Source organism: Fringilla coelebs (genome assembly GCF_963513975.1).
Source record: "Fringilla coelebs genome assembly, chromosome: 4".
NCBI classification, from domain to species: domain Eukaryota; kingdom Metazoa; phylum Chordata; class Aves; order Passeriformes; family Fringillidae; genus Fringilla; species Fringilla coelebs.
Window position 1 is genome coordinate 2150938 of NC_140032.1, and position 6000 is coordinate 2156937.

Below are 6000 nucleotides of genomic sequence, written 5' to 3' on the forward strand. Positions count from 1 at the left end.
CCGCGCCGCGCCGCCCTGATCCATTATTTATCGGCTCCATCCCAATATTGCGCCGCAGCGCTCTGTAACGCGATTAGGGCCTCGGCCCCGCGCGGCCCCGGCACATGGAAATCGCTGGCAAATGAATTTTCCTTTAATAAGGGAACAGCTCGGTGCGGAATTAAAGTGTAAGGAGCGGCGGCAGCGCCGGGGGGGTGCCGGGAGCCCCCCCGCGCCGGGGGACGGGACCCCAGCAATTACTGGCAATAAATCCTGACCCTGTGGTGGGCTGGGACCTCGGCGGAGCCGGGAATAATGGGATTACACCTGGCTCCTGTGAATGGGGATGGATGTGTCGGGAGTCGGGGGAGCCAGGGGAGACGGGGATCCCTCCCTGGGGCTGTTGGCAAATCATCGATTCATTAACGGGAGCGGCATCGCCCCCCGCGCTCCGGTGGTCTGAGCACAACCACGGCACGGGGGGAGTGTGGGGGAATGGGATGGGATGGGATGGGATGGGATGGGATGGGATGGGATGGGATGGGATGGGATGGGATGGGGACATGGGGACACGCGGGGCCCTGCACACGCCTCCACGGCTCCCACAGCCGTGTGTCTGTGCGGCCACAACCACCCCAGCGGGCTCCTCGCAGCCGTGTGTGCGGGCACAGCTGTGTGCAGGTGTGCAGGGGCGTGTGCAGGTGTGTGCAGCTGTGTCCAGGTGTGCGTGGAGCGCTCACGGACACATCAGCTCACATCCAGAGCCGCCACACGCGTGTGCAGGAGCGCACACGCGTGGAGCCATCAGCGCCAGTGCCAGGGAGCGGCCGGGCTGAGCCCCGGCCCCAGCTGCCGCACCCCCCAGGAATCCCCTGCTCGCTCTGGGGCCTCCATTTGTGCCTGGGCCAAACTCCAGCCAAATGGGCCGTGGGCGGGCGGGGGGGTTGCATTTCAAAGGCTCCGGCTGCAGCAAACGCCGCTGCCCCCCCGCCGGGCTCCCGGCCGCCCACGCCCCCTGACCCCCGCACGGCACGGCCGGGATGGGGGCGACTCCGCGTCCCCTGCCCCAGCGGAGGGACCCGCTGGGACCCCCGTGGGGTGCGGGTCTGCCCGGAGTTGACCTACGGCTCTGGGGGGGCGGGGGGCGTGGGATCCCCGTCCCGCCGCGGCGCGGCACCGCGGACCCGCTGCCCACCGAGCGGGGGTCTCTGTGCCGGGGGAGGGGCGGCAGCAACCGGGATGGGGCGGCTGGAGAGGGTGGGGGGCTCCGGGTGCCTCCGGCCGGTGCCTGGCGTGGGGCACCCCCAGGCTCCCCGCGGCACCGGGGCCCCGGGAGACCTGCTGCGGGCAGCGGGACGGTGGCGGGTGCCGCGGCAGGGCCGGGCGGCGGCGGGGCCATGAGGATTCAATTAGGGCCGAGCGCGGGGGACTCGGCTCGGAAATGGCCCGTCTGGGCGTTGACAGCCCGGCCCCCGCCCAAGATGAACGACCCCCGGATTAAAGCGCGGAGGGGTGACAGGGGCACCTGAGCAGGGAGGGGGCTGGGGCGGCTGCAGGGGGGCGGGACCCCGCCTTTGGCACGGCCGCGGGGCCACTGAATGGCCGGGAGGGGATCCCCAGTGAGGACGTGGCACCAGCGCCGCTACGGGACCACCCCTAAACCTGGCTGAGGACACCTCGAGCAACGTGCGCCCACAGCCCCGCATCGCCACTGTGGCGGCAGCAGAGTGGGGGCACCCCGGGGGTCCTGCGGGACTCTGTCATGCGTGGGATTGAAGGGGAGAGGGGGGCACACGCCCCTGTCATCCCGCAGGACCCCGAGGGGGCCCGTCCGTCGCTGCGAGCGCGGCGCAGGGCTCGGGGGATCGATGGCCGCGCGGGTCACCGCTGCCATTAACCCCGGCGAGGCAGCGCCCCGAGGTTAATTAAAAAGTGAAGTGCAACGAAACGCGGCGGCGGCGGGGGGTGACAGCGGTGATGGGGCCTGACAGCGGCGGGGGGTGACAGCGGCAGGGAATGGTGGGGGTGGCACTCGTACGGGCCGCGGGCACGGTGGGTGCTCCAGGGGACACTGCCGATTGCCAGCAGGGGCTGTCACACTGGGACAGCGCGGGGGGGGGGCAGGTGGCACTCGCAGTGTCCCCGTGTCACACGTGCTGCCTGGCAGAGCCGGGCAGGAGGAAGAAGAGGCGTCGCAGAGGAAGCCCCATCCTTCCTCCTCCTCCCACCCCAGCGCTATTCTTAGCCCCGGTCTGTCCTGCATCCTCCCCGCCCGGCGGGGTCCGGCCCTGAGCCCCGCGGGACCTTCGGGGTGGGACAACAGGGGGACCCCAAGCGAGGACACCCCCGCAGGGACCCTGTCCCTCTCCGGGCCTCGCTCCCCGCCCCCAGCCGCCACCGTAACTTTAGACCCGACAGCTGCTCCGCGCCCGCCGCCTGCAGCCCCCACGGCCCCCGCGGCTCCACGGCACGGCACGGCACGGCACGGCACGGCAACACCGGGGGTCCCCATTCCCGGGGGCCTGGAGGAGGGGTCTCTGCTCCCCCGAGAATGCGGCGAGAAGAGGGACAGGGAGCCCCTGGTGCCCATCTTGCTTTGGGCAGAGGAGGTGGCACGTGGCATCCTCCGGATGTGGGCAGGGGGTGGCACATGGCGCCCATCCCGTGACGGCTGTGTCACCCCATCTCAGAGACCTCGGGGCCACTGCCTGTCCCTGGGTGGGGTGGGGACAGGCAGTGTCTCTGGGTTTGGGGATGCGGGGACAGAGCCCCATCGGGTTTGGGGACAGCGGGATGTCCCCGTCAGGGGCTGCGCCCGTGGTGACCGAGCCCGTGGTGACCCCGCGTGGCGGGACCCTCGCGGCGAGGCGGGCACGGCGGGGTCAGCGGCGCATTCCTGCTCCCGCGGGGCGATCCGGTTACCGGCCGGCCCAGCCCCGGCCCCGGCCCCGGCCCCGCCATTAATCTTCCCGGGTGCCCTTTGGAATTTGCCGCCCGAGGCCCCGGGGGGGTGTGGGGGTCCGGGGGGTGCAGGAAGAGCGGGAGGATGGATGGGGATGAGGATGGGATGAAGTGGAGATGGGGATGGGACGCACACGGGGATGGGGACGGAGAAGGGATGAGACGGGGATGGGGAGGGAGCAGATCCCGGTTCACCCCTCCAGGAGCACCCCCTTGTTCTCTTGGGCTCCCCCACTTCTCTCCAGCCCCGGTCCCACAGCGGGAGCCCGGTGCCGCCGTCAGAGCGGCGGGATGATGGCGGCACGGCCCCTCCCTGCCGGGATCACATGCAATTATCCGGCAGACGGAGACGCGGCGTTGCAATAACGCACCCAAATTGTTTTAGGGATCAGGGGACTGGTGGGCGACAGCCGTGGCAGAACACGCCCCCCCACCCCCCCCCCCACCCCCCCAAGCTCTGGGGACAGTCCCCAGCCTCTTCTCCGCCGTGGGATCCCGGTATCGACACCGGCACGGCCGTGACGGGGACTCAGACCTGCGTGGTACAGCCGGGACCCCCCGGTACCGGGGTCTGAGCAGGGTTTGGGGGCTTGAGCAGCTCCCGGGGCTCCGGCTGTATCCCTGCCCACGGGGAGGGGGCCGGGAGCGCCGTCCTGCTGGTAACGGAGCCGCCGGCCCCGCGGGACGAAGGGTTTCCTGCGAGGAAGGTGGGACAGGGAGGGAAAGACAATAAACCCCAGGAAATGCTGGGAATAGCGGAGGGAACGGCCGTGCCGTCAGCGCTGGGCCCGGACGGAAGCCTCGGGGCGCTGGGGGCAGCCAGACAGGAGTGGAGGGACCGTCCTAAGCCCTGGCACATCGGTTGGGCTGTCGTGGGCACTTCCAATCTTGCTGTGATTGGCCCCAAATCCCAACCCCGGGGTTGTCCACGTCCTGTTATACCATGGGGAGTCAGGGGGGACGGGAGGTCCACGGGGAAGGAACCACTGTGATGTCCATCCTGACGGTACCACGGGCCTCCAGCGAGCCCTTGCCCTGCCCTGGCAGGTCCCAAGTGAAGGTGGGCTCGGTGGGAGCCCCTTGCCGGGCTGTGACTGCGGCCACAGGAGCACCAAACCCCCGTGTTGGGTGATTTATGGCTGGGAAGCACCGGCACAGACGGGCTGGGACAAACCCGCCAGGAAACAGCGACTTCAAAGGGTGGAACAATGGAGGGATGGCGAGTGCCACCTCACTGCTACACACGGGGGACTGGGGACCCTGCGGTGGCACTGGAATGCACACTGTGGCACTGACACACACACTATCACACTGGAACCCACACTGTGGCACTAGCACCCACACCGTGGCACTGACACCCACACCATGGCACTGACACCCACACTGTGACACTGGAACCCACACTGTGGCACTGGAATCCACACCGTGGCACAGATACATCATGCTCTGCACCCACACTGTGGCATTGGCACCCACACTGTGGCATTTGCACCCACACTGTGGCATTGGCACCCACACTGTGGCATTGGCACCCACAACGTGGCACTGGCACCTACACCGTGGCACTGACACCCACTTTGTGGCACCAGGACCCACATCGTGGCATTGGGATCCACGTCACAGCACTGACACCCACATGGCATTGGGACACGCGTTGTGGCTTCAGGACCCACGCTGCAGCCATGCCACAGCACCAGGACCCACACCAGGGGGTGGCACTGGCACCGTGGCACCCTTGCTGTGACACCCACACCACAGCACCTGCATCCACGTCGGGGCAGCAGCGTCCAAGCCACAGACCCTTGGGAGCAGGCTGGCACCCCCCGAGGGCACCCCCACCTGCCCCCTGTGCCCACCTGTACCCCATGTGTGTGTCCCCTCCATGCCACATCCCATATCCCATCCCATGTCCCATCCCATATCCCCTATCCCATCCCCCACATCCCACCCCATATCCCATATCCCATGTCCCATCCCTGTCCCACCCTAGCCCCTGGCAGAGCCACCGGTACCGTCGCCCCCTCCCCGCGCTCTCCCGCCGCCGGTCCCGGTGTGCCGTGCCGGGGGGCGCTCCCGTGGAGCATCCCCCGCCCGTGCGGGCAGCCCGGGGGGCGCGGGGGGGCTGCGGCCGCCATAAAAATGCTCGGAGGAAACTCCGGCGGCCAAAATAAACCGGGAGACGTGAAGAGGAGACTTGAGCCCGCTCCCACGGCCCCGCCGCCCCTCGCACCCGTGCCAACGAGGGCTGCCGGTGCCCGGTGGCCCTCTCGCCGGTGACATTCGCCCTGTCAGTGCCCCCAGCAGCCGGGACCGCGCCTGCAGGCTCCCGGGATGCCGGTGCCAGGGCCGGGTGCCACGGTTTGGTGCCACAAGTGCTCCCATCACCATCGCGGCTGCTCCGAGCAATCCCGGGGGTCCCCCAGGCGGCTGCGGGGGGTGTTGGGGTCCCGGGGGCGGCACTTTCCCAGGCCCTGCCGTGACCCCTCTGTCCGCAGGAAGGTGCCCCCCTTCCCACGCCGGCGGGCATCCCGGTGCCAGTGCCGGTGCCCACATCCTCAGGAAGCGGGCAGGAAGAACGGGCCCGGGGGTGGGGGGGCAGCGGGGGTGAGGAGGGAGCAGTGTGGGGTGGGCTGGGGTTGGGGGGGGCTCAGCGTGGGCCCGTCAGAACCCCCTGGCGTCATTTAGAGCCGCTCAGGCGGTGACAGGAATTAAATTGCGTTTGGATTTTTCTCATCAGCCTCATCCCGGCGCTTCGTTACAGGGAACGTCCCCGCGCTGGGGCGGCGGCTCATTCCCGCCGTGACAGCGCATTCCCGTCGTGACAGCGCATTCCCGTCGTGACAGCCCCGTGCCCGTGCCGCTGGGCACAGAGGGGATGGCATGGCATGGCACGGCATGGCACGGCATGGCACGGCACGGGCGCCACAGGGATGGATGGCTGTGTGTTGCCATGGGTGTCCTGGGGTGGGAGATCAGGATGGGGGGCAATACTGTGTCACACGTGTCCCCACGGTGCCTACCTAGCTCCTGGCAGTGCCCACCACGTTCCAGGGGGCCGGG